Genomic DNA, 16903 nt, shown 5'->3' with positions numbered 1-16903 from the left:
AAATTTATCCTAATATTTTCTTGAACAAGAAAGAAATGTCTTTAGTCTGTTTCCTGAATAGAGTGAAACCCCCATCTCTGTTTGTTTCTTCGCAAACTACTGTACGGAAGCGACCTGCTTTAGTAGCTACGTCTGTACGTAAAGATTATTCACGCAGACGATCGCCCAAGGCTGGAACTGGCTTCAGCTCCCTGGTGCCACCAGGCAGCCGTACTAACCACTGATCCACTGTGCCACCCGTACGATTTGGAACGATTTGTCATCATTTGCGGTGCAAGTAGCGAAACAGTTGTCAGTTTGTCAACTGGGTCGGATTATAATGTTGTCAGCGATCTGCAGCAATGTGAACGGAGATGTCGAATCGAGCTGCTGGTGGTGATGAGGCGCGCTTGCAGCGTGACATGTTTACACGGGGAGATCAGCTCCCTCCCCATTCTCCACAGAGAGTCGGATACAAGTAGAGAGGATATTGAAAGTGGACGATAAAGAAAGGGTGCACGGACGTAATTCGCTTTTCGCAACTTTTCGGATTGATGCGGAATGCCGAGGAGCGAATCCTGTACGTGAGGGAAACGATGATTGGCATTTATGGGCAAGCTACACCAACACAAGGGGAGGCAATGAATAGGATCTTTCCGTCAAGGCCAACATTTCTCGCCCATGCCGAGATCAGCCTGGTGGTGAGCTGCTCTCTCGAACCGCTGCAGTCCAAGTGCTGTCGGTAGCCCCGCGATGCTGTTTGGGCGGGGATTCCCGATTTTGACCCGGTAACACCGGAGGAACAAGGACATATTTGCAATTCAGGACAGCGAGTGCCTCGGCGGGGGGGAGAACTTGCGAATGGTGGTGTTCCCGTGGATCTGCTGCCGTCATCCTTCGAGGCTGCGTTGGCCATGGGTTTGCAAGGTGCTGCCTGAGGAATTCTGGTGAATCTTGTATGATGCCGGGGGAATGAATGACCCTGCCGCCGCCGCTGTCCCCGATCACCGGGAGAAACCTCTCTGCAGTCGACCTGACGTGCGGTGGCTCCGGCCCGTGCCATCTGATTGGTCGTCAGCGCGACCTACGCGGCTACGTAACAGAAAACCACGGGGAAAGCACAGCGACTGCTGCAGAGTGATCTTCCGGTCTGGTTGGATATCTTGGAAGGAAGGTAGACGGTAAGGGAATAAAGGAACTTTGAATATCATCAAACTGATGGAAAGGATAGTCGGCAAATATGACCTCCACCGTTGGAGTATTAATGTGCTATCGCTTCTCGGCCTTTTGGCTTGGAATATGTGTAGTTTCTGTTCTTATCAGTTTAATCGCTGATATCTCCCGAAGGTGGGAGTGTTTGTATTAAATGGATTTTTGGAGCAGGGAGATGGCTTAAGGGCTTGCTCTGTCCTCTCCATGTATCAGCCTGGTATTGCAGTGTTTCCAGGAATGGTGCACCCAACGCTTACCCAAGTTCAAAAGCAGGTGAATGCAATGTGAATCTCTTGCCTTTGCTAGTTTGCCGTGTTGATGGCAGTCAGTGATTGTTGCATCTATTGTCTTTTCAGTTGCAGGAAACTATCGTCTTTTGTTACGGGTTTTCTGTCTTATGAACCTGCTCTGCAGTTACCTGATGAAGGTGCAGCACGCTGAAAGCCAGGACAGGGGTAACCCCAACGTGCTACAGGGAACATTCTGGAACCAGGGGCCTGCCAGGAAGGTAACTTGCCAATTTGAATGAATGGATTTGCCCTTGTCTGCCGTTTTGGGCTTCTGCGGTCGTTCTTGGAACGTATCCCACCGATGGTACGGCGGTGGCGGGGGGTGGGGTGACTGCTGTAATTTCAAAGAACCCCGTTGGGCTGAAACCTGGTGTTGTGGGATTTTTAACACAGTCAAATCAGGTTGTGGGATCCCATGACTCAGCCAATGTCAAATGGCTATCAGATCAGCCCCCACAGCCCCTTCCCAACCCCCCCCCCCCGAGGCAACAAATTTATCCTAATATTTTCTTGAACAAGGAAGAAATGTCTTTAGTCTGTTTCCTGAATAGAGTGAAACCCCCATCTCTGTTTGTTTCTTCGCAAACTACTGTACGGAAGCGACCTGCTTTAGTAGCTACGTCTGTACGTAAAGATTATTCACGCAGACGATCGCCCAAGGCTGGAACTGGCTTCAGCTCCCTGGTGCCACCAGGCAGCCGTACTAACCACTGATCCACTGTGCCACCCGTACGATTTGGAACGATTTGTCATCATTTGCGGTGCAAGTAGCGAAACAGTTGTCAGTTTGTCAACTGGGTCGGATTATAATGTTGTCAGCGATCTGCAGCAATGTGAACGGAGATGTCGAATCGAGCTGCTGGTGGTGATGAGGCGCGCTTGCAGCGTGACATGTTTACACGGGGAGATCAGCTCCCTCCCCATTCTCCACAGAGAGTCGGATACAAGTAGAGAGGATATTGAAAGTGGACGATAAAGAAAGGGTGCACGGACGTAATTCGCTTTTCGCAACTTTTCGGATTGATGCGGAATGCCGAGGAGCGAATCCTGTACGTGAGGGAAACGATGATTGGCATTTATGGGCAAGCTACACCAACACAAGGGGAGGCAATGAATAGGATCTTTCCGTCAAGGCCAACATTTCTCGCCCATGCCGAGATCAGCCTGGTGGTGAGCTGCTCTCTCGAACCGCTGCAGTCCAAGTGCTGTCGGTAGCCCCGCGATGCTGTTTGGGCGGGGATTCCCGATTTTGACCCGGTAACACCGGAGGAACAAGGACATATTTGCAATTCAGGACAGCGAGTGCCTCGGCGGGGGGGAGAACTTGCGAATGGTGGTGTTCCCGTGGATCTGCTGCCGTCATCCTTCGAGGCTGCGTTGGCCATGGGTTTGCAAGGTGCTGCCTGAGGAATTCTGGTGAATCTTGTAGATGCCGGGGGAATGAATGACCCTGCCGCCGCCGCTGTCCCCGATCACCGGGAGAAACCTCTCTGCAGTCGACCTGACGTGCGGTGGCTCCGGCCCGTGCCATCTGATTGGTCGTCAGCGCGACCTACGCGGCTACGTAACAGATGGACAGAAAAGCACGGGGAAAGCACAGCGACTGCTGCAGAGTGATCTTCCGGTCTGGTTGGATATCTTGGAAGGAAGGTAGACGGTAAGGGAATAAAGGAACTTTGAATATCATCAAACTGATGGAAAGGATAGTCGGCAAATATGACCTCCACCGTTGGAGTATTAATGTGCTATCGCTTCTCGGCCTTTTGGCTTGGAATATGTGTAGTTTCTGTTCTTATCAGTTTAATCGCTGATATCTCCCGAAGGTGGGAGTGTTTGTATTAAATGGATTTTTGGAGCAGGGAGATGGCTTAAGGGCTTGCTCTGTCCTCTCCATGTATCAGCCTGGTATTGCAGTGTTTCCAGGAATGGTGCACCCAACGCTTACCCAAGTTCAAAAGCAGGTGAATGCAATGTGAATCTCTTGCCTTTGCTAGTTTGCCGTGTTGATGGCAGTCAGTGATTGTTGCATCTATTGTCTTTTCAGTTGCAGGAAACTATCGTCTTTTGTTACGGGTTTTCTGTCTTATGAACCTGCTCTGCAGTTACCTGATGAAGGTGCAGCACGCTGAAAGCCAGGACAGGGGTAACCCCAACGTGCTACAGGGAACATTCTGGAACCAGGGGCCTGCCAGGAAGGTAACTTGCCAATTTGAATGAATGGATTTGCCCTTGTCTGCCGTTTTGGGCTTCTGCGGTCGTTCTTGGAACGTATCCCACCGATGGTACGGCGGTGGCGGGGGGTGGGGTGACTGCTGTAATTTCAAAGAACCCCGTTGGGCTGAAACCTGGTGTTGTGGGATTTTTAACACAGTCAAATCAGGTTGTGGGATCCCATGACTCAGCCAATGTCAAATGGCTATCAGATCAGCCCCCACAGCCCCTTCCCAACCCCCCCGCCTCCCCCCCCACCCCGAGGCAACAAATTTATCCTAATATTTTCTTGAACAAGGAAGAAATGTCTTTAGTCTGTTTCCTGAATAGAGTGAAACCCCCATCTCTGTTTGTTTCTTCGCAAACTACTGTACGGAAGCGACCTGCTTTAGTAGCTACGTCTGTACGTAAAGATTATTCACGCAGACGATCGCCCAAGGCTGGAACTGGCTTCAGCTCCCTGGTGCCACCAGGCAGCCGTACTAACCACTGATCCACTGTGCCACCCGTACGATTTGGAACGATTTGTCATCATTTGCGGTGCAAGTAGCGAAACAGTTGTCAGTTTGTCAACTGGGTCGGATTATAATGTTGTCAGCGATCTGCAGCAATGTGAACGGAGATGTCGAATCGAGCTGCTGGTGGTGATGAGGCGCGCTTGCAGCGTGACATGTTTACACGGGGAGATCAGCTCCCTCCCCATTCTCCACAGAGAGTCGGATACAAGTAGAGAGGATATTGAAAGTGGACGATAAAGAAAGGGTGCACGGACGTAATTCGCTTTTCGCAACTTTTCGGATTGATGCGGAATGCCGAGGAGCGAATCCTGTACGTGAGGGAAACGATGATTGGCATTTATGGGCAAGCTACACCAACACAAGGGGAGGCAATGAATAGGATCTTTCCGTCAAGGCCAACATTTCTCGCCCATGCCGAGATCAGCCTGGTGGTGAGCTGCTCTCTCGAACCGCTGCAGTCCAAGTGCTGTCGGTAGCCCCGCGATGCTGTTTGGGCGGGGATTCCCGATTTTGACCCGGTAACACCGGAGGAACAAGGACATATTTGCAATTCAGGACAGCGAGTGCCTCGGCGGGGGGAGAACTTGCGAATGGTGGTGTTCCCGTGGATCTGCTGCCGTCATCCTTCGAGGCTGCGTTGGCCATGGGTTTGCAAGGTGCTGCCTGAGGAATTCTGGTGAATCTTGTAGATGCCGGGGGAATGAATGACCCTGCCGCCGCCGCTGTCCCCGATCACCGGAGAAACCTCTCTGCAGTCGACCTGACGTGCGGTGGCTCCGGCCCGTGCCATCTGATTGGTCGTCAGCGCGACCTACGCGGCTACGTAACAGATGGACAGAAAAGCACGGGGAAAGCACAGCGACTGCTGCAGAGTGATCTTCCGGTCTGGTTGGATATCTTGGAAGGAAGGTAGACGGTAAGGGAATAAAGGAACTTTGAATATCATCAAACTGATGGAAAGGATAGTCGGCAAATATGACCTCCACCGTTGGAGTATTAATGTGCTATCGCTTCTCGGCCTTTTGGCTTGGAATATGTGTAGTTTCTGTTCTTATCAGTTTAATCGCTGATATCTCCCGAAGGTGGGAGTGTTTGTATTAAATGGATTTTTGGAGCAGGGAGATGGCTTAAGGGCTTGCTCTGTCCTCTCCATGTATCAGCCTGGTATTGCAGTGTTTCCAGGAATGGTGCACCCAACGCTTACCCAAGTTCAAAAGCAGGTGAATGCAATGTGAATCTCTTGCCTTTGCTAGTTTGCCGTGTTGATGGCAGTCAGTGATTGTTGCATCTATTGTCTTTTCAGTTGCAGGAAACTATCGTCTTTTGTTACGGGTTTTCTGTCTTATGAACCTGCTCTGCAGTTACCTGATGAAGGTGCAGCACGCTGAAAGCCAGGACAGGGGTAACCCCAACGTGCTACAGGGAACATTCTGGAACCAGGGGCCTGCCAGGAAGGTAACTTGCCAATTTGAATGAATGGATTTGCCCTTGTCTGCCGTTTTGGGCTTCTGCGGTCGTTCTTGGAACGTATCCCACCGATGGTACGGCGGTGGCGGGGGGTGGGGTGACTGCTGTAATTTCAAAGAACCCCGTTGGGCTGAAACCTGGTGTTGTGGGATTTTTAACACAGTCAAATCAGGTTGTGGGATCCCATGACTCAGCCAATGTCAAATGGCTATCAGATCAGCCCCCACAGCCCCTTCCCAACCCCCCCGCCCCCCCCCCACCCCGAGGCAACAAATTTATCCTAATATTTTCTTGAACAAGAAGAAATGTCTTTAGTCTGTTTCCTGAATAGAGTGAAACCCCCATCTCTGTTTGTTTCTTCGCAAACTACTGTACGGAAGCGACCTGCTTTAGTAGCTACGTCTGTACGTAAAGATTATTCACGCAGACGATCGCCCAAGGCTGGAACTGGCTTCAGCTCCCTGGTGCCACCAGGCAGCCGTACTAACCACTGATCCACTGTGCCACCCGTACGATTTGGAACGATTTGTCATCATTTGCGGTGCAAGTAGCGAAACAGTTGTCAGTTTGTCAACTGGGTCGGATTATAATGTTGTCAGCGATCTGCAGCAATGTGAACGGAGATGTCGAATCGAGCTGCTGGTGGTGATGAGGCGCGCTTGCAGCGTGACATGTTTACACGGGGAGATCAGCTCCCTCCCCATTCTCCACAGAGAGTCGGATACAAGTAGAGAGGATATTGAAAGTGGACGATAAAGAAAGGGTGCACGGACGTAATTCGCTTTTCGCAACTTTTCGGATTGATGCGGAATGCCGAGGAGCGAATCCTGTACGTGAGGGAAACGATGATTGGCATTTATGGGCAAGCTACACCAACACAAGGGGAGGCAATGAATAGGATCTTTCCGTCAAGGCCAACATTTCTCGCCCATGCCGAGATCAGCCTGGTGGTGAGCTGCTCTCTCGAACCGCTGCAGTCCAAGTGCTGTCGGTAGCCCCGCGATGCTGTTTGGGCGGGGATTCCCGATTTTGACCCGGTAACACCGGAGGAACAAGGACATATTTGCAATTCAGGACAGCGAGTGCCTCGGCGGGGGGGAGAACTTGCGAATGGTGGTGTTCCCGTGGATCTGCTGCCGTCATCCTTCGAGGCTGCGTTGGCCATGGGTTTGCAAGGTGCTGCCTGAGGAATTCTGGTGAATCTTGTAGATGCCGGGGGAATGAATGACCCTGCCGCCGCCGCTGTCCCCGATCACCGGGAGAAACCTCTCTGCAGTCGACCTGACGTGCGGTGGCTCCGGCCCGTGCCATCTGATTGGTCGTCAGCGCGACCTACGCGGCTACGTAACAGATGGACAGAAAAGCACGGGGAAAGCACAGCGACTGCTGCAGAGTGATCTTCCGGTCTGGTTGGATATCTTGGAAGGAAGGTAGACGGTAAGGGAATAAAGGAACTTTGAATATCATCAAACTGATGGAAAGGATAGTCGGCAAATATGACCTCCACCGTTGGAGTATTAATGTGCTATCGCTTCTCGGCCTTTTGGCTTGGAATATGTGTAGTTTCTGTTCTTATCAGTTTAATCGCTGATATCTCCCGAAGGTGGGAGTGTTTGTATTAAATGGATTTTTGGAGCAGGGAGATGGCTTAAGGGCTTGCTCTGTCCTCTCCATGTATCAGCCTGGTATTGCAGTGTTTCCAGGAATGGTGCACCCAACGCTTACCCAAGTTCAAAAGCAGGTGAATGCAATGTGAATCTCTTGCCTTTGCTAGTTTGCCGTGTTGATGGCAGTCAGTGATTGTTGCATCTATTGTCTTTTCAGTTGCAGGAAACTATCGTCTTTTGTTACGGGTTTTCTGTCTTATGAACCTGCTCTGCAGTTACCTGATGAAGGTGCAGCACGCTGAAAGCCAGGACAGGGGTAACCCCAACGTGCTACAGGGAACATTCTGGAACCAGGGGCCTGCCAGGAAGGTAACTTGCCAATTTGAATGAATGGATTTGCCCTTGTCTGCCGTTTTGGGCTTCTGCGGTCGTTCTTGGAACGTATCCCACCGATGGTACGGCGGTGGCGGGGGTGGGGTGACTGCTGTAATTTCAAAGAACCCCGTTGGGCTGAAACCTGGTGTTGTGGGATTTTTAACACAGTCAAATCAGGTTGTGGGATCCCATGACTCAGCCAATGTCAAATGGCTATCAGATCAGCCCCCACAGCCCCTTCCCAACCCCCCCGCCTCCCCCCCCACCCCCGAGGCAACAAATTTATCCTAATATTTTCTTGAACAAGAAAGAAATGTCTTTAGTCTGTTTCCTGAATAGAGTGAAACCCCCATCTCTGTTTGTTTCTTCGCAAACTACTGTACGGAAGCGACCTGCTTTAGTAGCTACGTCTGTACGTAAAGATTATTCACGCAGACGATCGCCCAAGGCTGGAACTGGCTTCAGCTCCCTGGTGCCACCAGGCAGCCGTACTAACCACTGATCCACTGTGCCACCCGTACGATTTGGAACGATTTGTCATCATTTGCGGTGCAAGTAGCGAAACAGTTGTCAGTTTGTCAACTGGGTCGGATTATAATGTTGTCAGCGATCTGCAGCAATGTGAACGGAGATGTCGAATCGAGCTGCTGGTGGTGATGAGGCGCGCTTGCAGCGTGACATGTTTACACGGGGAGATCAGCTCCCTCCCCATTCTCCACAGAGAGTCGGATACAAGTAGAGAGGATATTGAAAGTGGACGATAAAGAAAGGGTGCACGGACGTAATTCGCTTTTCGCAACTTTTCGGATTGATGCGGAATGCCGAGGAGCGAATCCTGTACGTGAGGGAAACGATGATTGGCATTTATGGGCAAGCTACACCAACACAAGGGGAGGCAATGAATAGGATCTTTCCGTCAAGGCCAACATTTCTCGCCCATGCCGAGATCAGCCTGGTGGTGAGCTGCTCTCTCGAACCGCTGCAGTCCAAGTGCTGTCGGTAGCCCCGCGATGCTGTTTGGGCGGGGATTCCCGATTTTGACCCGGTAACACCGGAGGAACAAGGACATATTTGCAATTCAGGACAGCGAGTGCCTCGGCGGGGGGGAGAACTTGCGAATGGTGGTGTTCCCGTGGATCTGCTGCCGTCATCCTTCGAGGCTGCGTTGGCCATGGGTTTGCAAGGTGCTGCCTGAGGAATTCTGGTGAATCTTGTAGATGCCGGGGGAATGAATGACCCTGCCGCCGCCGCTGTCCCCGATCACCGGGAGAAACCTCTCTGCAGTCGACCTGACGTGCGGTGGCTCCGGCCCGTGCCATCTGATTGGTCGTCAGCGCGACCTACGCGGCTACGTAACAGATGGACAGAAAAGCACGGGGAAAGCACAGCGACTGCTGCAGAGTGATCTTCCGGTCTGGTTGGATATCTTGGAAGGAAGGTAGACGGTAAGGGAATAAAGGAACTTTGAATATCATCAAACTGATGGAAAGGATAGTCGGCAAATATGACCTCCACCGTTGGAGTATTAATGTGCTATCGCTTCTCGGCCTTTTGGCTTGGAATATGTGTAGTTTCTGTTCTTATCAGTTTAATCGCTGATATCTCCCGAAGGTGGGAGTGTTTGTATTAAATGGATTTTTGGAGCAGGGAGATGGCTTAAGGGCTTGCTCTGTCCTCTCCATGTATCAGCCTGGTATTGCAGTGTTTCCAGGAATGGTGCACCCAACGCTTACCCAAGTTCAAAAGCAGGTGAATGCAATGTGAATCTCTTGCCTTTGCTAGTTTGCCGTGTTGATGGCAGTCAGTGATTGTTGCATCTATTGTCTTTTCAGTTGCAGGAAACTATCGTCTTTTGTTACGGGTTTTCTGTCTTATGAACCTGCTCTGCAGTTACCTGATGAAGGTGCAGCACGCTGAAAGCCAGGACAGGGGTAACCCCAACGTGCTACAGGGAACATTCTGGAACCAGGGGCCTGCCAGGAAGGTAACTTGCCAATTTGAATGAATGGATTTGCCCTTGTCTGCCGTTTTGGGCTTCTGCGGTCGTTCTTGGAACGTATCCCACCGATGGTACGGCGGTGGCGGGGGGTGGGGTGACTGCTGTAATTTCAAAGAACCCCGTTGGGCTGAAACCTGGTGTTGTGGGATTTTTAACACAGTCAAATCAGGTTGTGGGATCCCATGACTCAGCCAATGTCAAATGGCTATCAGATCAGCCCCCACAGCCCCTTCCCACCCCCCCCCGCCCCCCCCCACCCCGAGGCAACAAATTTATCCTAATATTTTCTTGAACAAGGAAGAAATGTCTTTAGTCTGTTTCCTGAATAGAGTGAAACCCCCATCTCTGTTTGTTTCTTCGCAAACTACTGTACGGAAGCGACCTGCTTTAGTAGCTACGTCTGTACGTAAAGATTATTCACGCAGACGATCGCCCAAGGCTGGAACTGGCTTCAGCTCCCTGGTGCCACCAGGCAGCCGTACTAACCACTGATCCACTGTGCCACCCGTACGATTTGGAACGATTTGTCATCATTTGCGGTGCAAGTAGCGAAACAGTTGTCAGTTTGTCAACTGGGTCGGATTATAATGTTGTCAGCGATCTGCAGCAATGTGAACGGAGATGTCGAATCGAGCTGCTGGTGGTGATGAGGCGCGCTTGCAGCGTGACATGTTTACACGGGGAGATCAGCTCCCTCCCCATTCTCCACAGAGAGTCGGATACAAGTAGAGAGGATATTGAAAGTGGACGATAAAGAAAGGGTGCACGGACGTAATTCGCTTTTCGCAACTTTTCGGATTGATGCGGAATGCCGAGGAGCGAATCCTGTACGTGAGGGAAACGATGATTGGCATTTATGGGCAAGCTACACCAACACAAGGGGAGGCAATGAATAGGATCTTTCCGTCAAGGCCAACATTTCTCGCCCATGCCGAGATCAGCCTGGTGGTGAGCTGCTCTCTCGAACCGCTGCAGTCCAAGTGCTGTCGGTAGCCCCGCGATGCTGTTTGGGCGGGGATTCCCGATTTTGACCCGGTAACACCGGAGGAACAAGGACATATTTGCAATTCAGGACAGCGAGTGCCTCGGCGGGGGGGGGAGAACTTGCGAATGGTGGTGTTCCCGTGGATCTGCTGCCGTCATCCTTCGAGGCTGCGTTGGCCATGGGTTTGCAAGGTGCTGCCTGAGGAATTCTGGTGAATCTTGTAGATGCCGGGGGAATGAATGACCCTGCCGCCGCCGCTGTCCCCGATCACCGGGAGAAACCTCTCTGCAGTCGACCTGACGTGCGGTGGCTCCGGCCCGTGCCATCTGATTGGTCGTCAGCGCGACCTACGCGGCTACGTAACAGATGGACAGAAAAGCACGGGGAAAGCACAGCGACTGCTGCAGAGTGATCTTCCGGTCTGGTTGGATATCTTGGAAGGAAGGTAGACGGTAAGGGAATAAAGGAACTTTGAATATCATCAAACTGATGGAAAGGATAGTCGGCAAATATGACCTCCACCGTTGGAGTATTAATGTGCTATCGCTTCTCGGCCTTTTGGCTTGGAATATGTGTAGTTTCTGTTCTTATCAGTTTAATCGCTGATATCTCCCGAAGGTGGGAGTGTTTGTATTAAATGGATTTTTGGAGCAGGGAGATGGCTTAAGGGCTTGCTCTGTCCTCTCCATGTATCAGCCTGGTATTGCAGTGTTTCCAGGAATGGTGCACCCAACGCTTACCCAAGTTCAAAAGCAGGTGAATGCAATGTGAATCTCTTGCCTTTGCTAGTTTGCCGTGTTGATGGCAGTCAGTGATTGTTGCATCTATTGTCTTTTCAGTTGCAGGAAACTATCGTCTTTTGTTACGGGTTTTCTGTCTTATGAACCTGCTCTGCAGTTACCTGATGAAGGTGCAGCACGCTGAAAGCCAGGACAGGGGTAACCCCAACGTGCTACAGGGAACATTCTGGAACCAGGGGCCTGCCAGGAAGGTAACTTGCCAATTTGAATGAATGGATTTGCCCTTGTCTGCCGTTTTGGGCTTCTGCGGTCGTTCTTGGAACGTATCCCACCGATGGTACGGCGGTGGCGGGGGGTGGGGTGACTGCTGTAATTTCAAAGAACCCCGTTGGGCTGAAACCTGGTGTTGTGGGATTTTTAACACAGTCAAATCAGGTTGTGGGATCCCATGACTCAGCCAATGTCAAATGGCTATCAGATCAGCCCCCACAGCCCCTTCCCAACCCCCCCGCCTCCCCCCCCACCCCCGAGGCAACAAATTTATCCTAATATTTTCTTGAACAAGGAAGAAATGTCTTTAGTCTGTTTCCTGAATAGAGTGAAACCCCCATCTCTGTTTGTTTCTTCGCAAACTACTGTACGGAAGCGACCTGCTTTAGTAGCTACGTCTGTACGTAAAGATTATTCACGCAGACGATCGCCCAAGGCTGGAACTGGCTTCAGCTCCCTGGTGCCACCAGGCAGCCGTACTAACCACTGATCCACTGTGCCACCCGTACGATTTGGAACGATTTGTCATCATTTGCGGTGCAAGTAGCGAAACAGTTGTCAGTTTGTCAACTGGGTCGGATTATAATGTTGTCAGCGATCTGCAGCAATGTGAACGGAGATGTCGAATCGAGCTGCTGGTGGTGATGAGGCGCGCTTGCAGCGTGACATGTTTACACGGGGAGATCAGCTCCCTCCCCATTCTCCACAGAGAGTCGGATACAAGTAGAGAGGATATTGAAAGTGGACGATAAAGAAAGGGTGCACGGACGTAATTCGCTTTTCGCAACTTTTCGGATTGATGCGGAATGCCGAGGAGCGAATCCTGTACGTGAGGGAAACGATGATTGGCATTTATGGGCAAGCTACACCAACACAAGGGGAGGCAATGAATAGGATCTTTCCGTCAAGGCCAACATTTCTCGCCCATGCCGAGATCAGCCTGGTGGTGAGCTGCTCTCTCGAACCGCTGCAGTCCAAGTGCTGTCGGTAGCCCCGCGATGCTGTTTGGGCGGGGATTCCCGATTTTGACCCGGTAACACCGGAGGAACAAGGACATATTTGCAATTCAGGACAGCGAGTGCCTCGGCGGGGGGAGAACTTGCGAATGGTGGTGTTCCCGTGGATCTGCTGCCGTCATCCTTCGAGGCTGCGTTGGCCATGGGTTTGCAAGGTGCTGCCTGAGGAATTCTGGTGAATCTTGTAGATGCCGGGGGAATGAATGACCCTGCCGCCGCCGCTGTCCCCGATCACCGGGAGAAACCTCTCTGCAGTCGACCTGACGTGCGGTGGCTCCGGCCCGTGCCATCTGATTGGTCGTCAGCGCGACCTACGCGGCTACGTAACAGATGGACAGAAAAGCACGGGGAAAGCACAGCGACTGCTGCAGAGTGATCTTCCGGTCTGGTTGGATATCTTGGAAGGAAGGTAGACGGTAAGGGAATAAAGGAACTTTGAATATCATCAAACTGATGGAAAGGATAGTCGGCAAATATGACCTCCACCGTTGGAGTATTAATGTGCTATCGCTTCTCGGCCTTTTGGCTTGGAATATGTGTAGTTTCTGTTCTTATCAGTTTAATCGCTGATATCTCCCGAAGGTGGGAGTGTTTGTATTAAATGGATTTTTGGAGCAGGGAGATGGCTTAAGGGCTTGCTCTGTCCTCTCCATGTATCAGCCTGGTATTGCAGTGTTTCCAGGAATGGTGCACCCAACGCTTACCCAAGTTCAAAAGCAGGTGAATGCAATGTGAATCTCTTGCCTTTGCTAGTTTGCCGTGTTGATGGCAGTCAGTGATTGTTGCATCTATTGTCTTTTCAGTTGCAGGAAACTATCGTCTTTTGTTACGGGTTTTCTGTCTTATGAACCTGCTCTGCAGTTACCTGATGAAGGTGCAGCACGCTGAAAGCCAGGACAGGGGTAACCCCAACGTGCTACAGGGAACATTCTGGAACCAGGGGCCTGCCAGGAAGGTAACTTGCCAATTTGAATGAATGGATTTGCCCTTGTCTGCCGTTTTGGGCTTCTGCGGTCGTTCTTGGAACGTATCCCACCGATGGTACGGCGGTGGCGGGGGGTGGGGTGACTGCTGTAATTTCAAAGAACCCCGTTGGGCTGAAACCTGGTGTTGTGGGATTTTTAACACAGTCAAATCAGGTTGTGGGATCCCATGACTCAGCCAATGTCAAATGGCTATCAGATCAGCCCCCACAGCCCCTTCCCAACCCCCCCGCCTCCCCCCCCCCACCCCGAGGCAACAAATTTATCCTAATATTTTCTTGAACAAGGAAGAAATGTCTTTAGTCTGTTTCCTGAATAGAGTGAAACCCCCATCTCTGTTTGTTTCTTCGCAAACTACTGTACGGAAGCGACCTGCTTTAGTAGCTACGTCTGTACGTAAAGATTATTCACGCAGACGATCGCCCAAGGCTGGAACTGGCTTCAGCTCCCTGGTGCCACCAGGCAGCCGTACTAACCACTGATCCACTGTGCCACCCGTACGATTTGGAACGATTTGTCATCATTTGCGGTGCAAGTAGCGAAACAGTTGTCAGTTTGTCAACTGGGTCGGATTATAATGTTGTCAGCGATCTGCAGCAATGTGAACGGAGATGTCGAATCGAGCTGCTGGTGGTGATGAGGCGCGCTTGCAGCGTGACATGTTTACACGGGGAGATCAGCTCCCTCCCCATTCTCCACAGAGAGTCGGATACAAGTAGAGAGGATATTGAAAGTGGACGATAAAGAAAGGGTGCACGGACGTAATTCGCTTTTCGCAACTTTTCGGATTGATGCGGAATGCCGAGGAGCGAATCCTGTACGTGAGGGAAACGATGATTGGCATTTATGGGCAAGCTACACCAACACAAGGGGAGGCAATGAATAGGATCTTTCCGTCAAGGCCAACATTTCTCGCCCATGCCGAGATCAGCCTGGTGGTGAGCTGCTCTCTCGAACCGCTGCAGTCCAAGTGCTGTCGGTAGCCCCGCGATGCTGTTTGGGCGGGGATTCCCGATTTTGACCCGGTAACACCGGAGGAACAAGGACATATTTGCAATTCAGGACAGCGAGTGCCTCGGCGGGGGGAGAACTTGCGAATGGTGGTGTTCCCGTGGATCTGCTGCCGTCATCCTTCGAGGCTGCGTTGGCCATGGGTTTGCAAGGTGCTGCCTGAGGAATTCTGGTGAATCTTGTAGATGCCGGGGGAATGAATGACCCTGCCGCCGCCGCTGTCCCCGATCACCGGGAGAAACCTCTCTGCAGTCGACCTGACGTGCGGTGGCTCCGGCCCGTGCCATCTGATTGGTCGTCAGCGCGACCTACGCGGCTACGTAACAGATGGACAGAAAAGCACGGGGAAAGCACAGCGACTGCTGCAGAGTGATCTTCCGGTCTGGTTGGATATCTTGGAAGGAAGGTAGACGGTAAGGGAATAAAGGAACTTTGAATATCATCAAACTGATGGAAAGGATAGTCGGCAAATATGACCTCCACCGTTGGAGTATTAATGTGCTATCGCTTCTCGGCCTTTTGGCTTGGAATATGTGTAGTTTCTGTTCTTATCAGTTTAATCGCTGATATCTCCCGAAGGTGGGAGTGTTTGTATTAAATGGATTTTTGGAGCAGGGAGATGGCTTAAGGGCTTGCTCTGTCCTCTCCATGTATCAGCCTGGTATTGCAGTGTTTCCAGGAATGGTGCACCCAACGCTTACCCAAGTTCAAAAGCAGGTGAATGCAATGTGAATCTCTTGCCTTTGCTAGTTTGCCGTGTTGATGGCAGTCAGTGATTGTTGCATCTATTGTCTTTTCAGTTGCAGGAAACTATCGTCTTTTGTTACGGGTTTTCTGTCTTATGAACCTGCTCTGCAGTTACCTGATGAAGGTGCAGCACGCTGAAAGCCAGGACAGGGGTAACCCCAACGTGCTACAGGGAACATTCTGGAACCAGGGGCCTGCCAGGAAGGTAACTTGCCAATTTGAATGAATGGATTTGCCCTTGTCTGCCGTTTTGGGCTTCTGCGGTCGTTCTTGGAACGTATCCCACCGATGGTACGGCGGTGGCGGGGGGTGGGGTGACTGCTGTAATTTCAAAGAACCCCGTTGGGCTGAAACCTGGTGTTGTGGGATTTTTAACACAGTCAAATCAGGTTGTGGGATCCCATGACTCAGCCAATGTCAAATGGCTATCAGATCAGCCCCCACAGCCCCTTCCCAACCCCCCCGCCTCCCCCCCCACCCCCGAGGCAACAAATTTATCCTAATATTTTCTTGAACAAGGAAGAAATGTCTTTAGTCTGTTTCCTGAATAGAGTGAAACCCCCATCTCTGTTTGTTTCTTCGCAAACTACTGTACGGAAGCGACCTGCTTTAGTAGCTACGTCTGTACGTAAAGATTATTCACGCAGACGATCGCCCAAGGCTGGAACTGGCTTCAGCTCCCTGGTGCCACCAGGCAGCCGTACTAACCACTGATCCACTGTGCCACCCGTACGATTTGGAACGATTTGTCATCATTTGCGGTGCAAGTAGCGAAACAGTTGTCAGTTTGTCAACTGGGTCGGATTATAATGTTGTCAGCGATCTGCAGCAATGTGAACGGAGATGTCGAATCGAGCTGCTGGTGGTGATGAGGCGCGCTTGCAGCGTGACATGTTTACACGGGGAGATCAGCTCCCTCCCCATTCTCCACAGAGAGTCGGATACAAGTAGAGAGGATATTGAAAGTGGACGATAAAGAAAGGGTGCACGGACGTAATTCGCTTTTCGCAACTTTTCGGATTGATGCGGAATGCCGAGGAGCGAATCCTGTACGTGAGGGAAACGATGATTGGCATTTATGGGCAAGCTACACCAACACAAGGGGAGGCAATGAATAGGATCTTTCCGTCAAGGCCAACATTTCTCGCCCATGCCGAGATCAGCCTGGTGGTGAGCTGCTCTCTCGAACCGCTGCAGTCCAAGTGCTGTCGGTAGCCCCGCGATGCTGTTTGGGCGGGGATTCCCGATTTTGACCCGGTAACACCGGAGGAACAAGGACATATTTGCAATTCAGGACAGCGAGTGCCTCGGCGGGGGGGAGAACTTGCGAATGGTGGTGTTCCCGTGGATCTGCTGCCGTCATCCTTCGAGGCTGCGTTGGCCATGGGTTTGCAAGGTGCTGCCTGAGGAATTCTGGTGAATCTTGTAGATGCCGGGGGAATGAATGACCCTGCCGCCGCCGCTGTCCCCGATCACCGGGAGAAACCTCTCTG

The 16903-nt window shown here is 51.4% G+C and overlaps 8 non-coding genes across 8 annotated transcripts; all 8 read left to right on the top strand.

Annotated features, from left to right (window-relative positions):
- The first annotated feature begins 1250 nt into the window (after window positions 1–1250).
- LOC132831679 (U2 spliceosomal RNA) lies at window positions 1251–1442 on the top strand. Its single transcript, XR_009646634.1, has one exon. It is a non-coding gene; the product is annotated as a U2 spliceosomal RNA (small nuclear RNA).
- A 1786-nt stretch (window positions 1443–3228) lies between these two features.
- On the top strand, window positions 3229–3420 carry LOC132831678 (U2 spliceosomal RNA). Its single transcript, XR_009646633.1, has one exon. It is a non-coding gene; the product is annotated as a U2 spliceosomal RNA (small nuclear RNA).
- Window positions 3421–5216: 1796 nt separating this feature from the next.
- On the top strand, window positions 5217–5408 carry LOC132831677 (U2 spliceosomal RNA). The gene has a single exon (XR_009646632.1). It is a non-coding gene; the product is annotated as a U2 spliceosomal RNA (small nuclear RNA).
- Window positions 5409–7204: 1796 nt separating this feature from the next.
- On the top strand, window positions 7205–7396 carry LOC132831676 (U2 spliceosomal RNA). Its single transcript, XR_009646631.1, has one exon. It is a non-coding gene; the product is annotated as a U2 spliceosomal RNA (small nuclear RNA).
- A 1798-nt stretch (window positions 7397–9194) lies between these two features.
- LOC132831675 (U2 spliceosomal RNA) lies at window positions 9195–9386 on the top strand. Its single transcript, XR_009646630.1, has one exon. It is a non-coding gene; the product is annotated as a U2 spliceosomal RNA (small nuclear RNA).
- Window positions 9387–11185: 1799 nt separating this feature from the next.
- On the top strand, window positions 11186–11377 carry LOC132831674 (U2 spliceosomal RNA). The gene has a single exon (XR_009646629.1). It is a non-coding gene; the product is annotated as a U2 spliceosomal RNA (small nuclear RNA).
- Window positions 11378–13175: 1798 nt separating this feature from the next.
- LOC132831672 (U2 spliceosomal RNA) lies at window positions 13176–13367 on the top strand. The gene has a single exon (XR_009646627.1). It is a non-coding gene; the product is annotated as a U2 spliceosomal RNA (small nuclear RNA).
- A 1799-nt stretch (window positions 13368–15166) lies between these two features.
- LOC132831671 (U2 spliceosomal RNA) lies at window positions 15167–15358 on the top strand. Its single transcript, XR_009646626.1, has one exon. It is a non-coding gene; the product is annotated as a U2 spliceosomal RNA (small nuclear RNA).
- Window positions 15359–16903: the final 1545 nt, after the last annotated feature.

This window comes from Hemiscyllium ocellatum, chromosome 33 (genome assembly GCF_020745735.1).
Source record: "Hemiscyllium ocellatum isolate sHemOce1 chromosome 33, sHemOce1.pat.X.cur, whole genome shotgun sequence".
Taxonomy (NCBI): domain Eukaryota; kingdom Metazoa; phylum Chordata; class Chondrichthyes; order Orectolobiformes; family Hemiscylliidae; genus Hemiscyllium; species Hemiscyllium ocellatum.
This window is presented reverse-complemented; position numbering and strand designations above follow the sequence as displayed.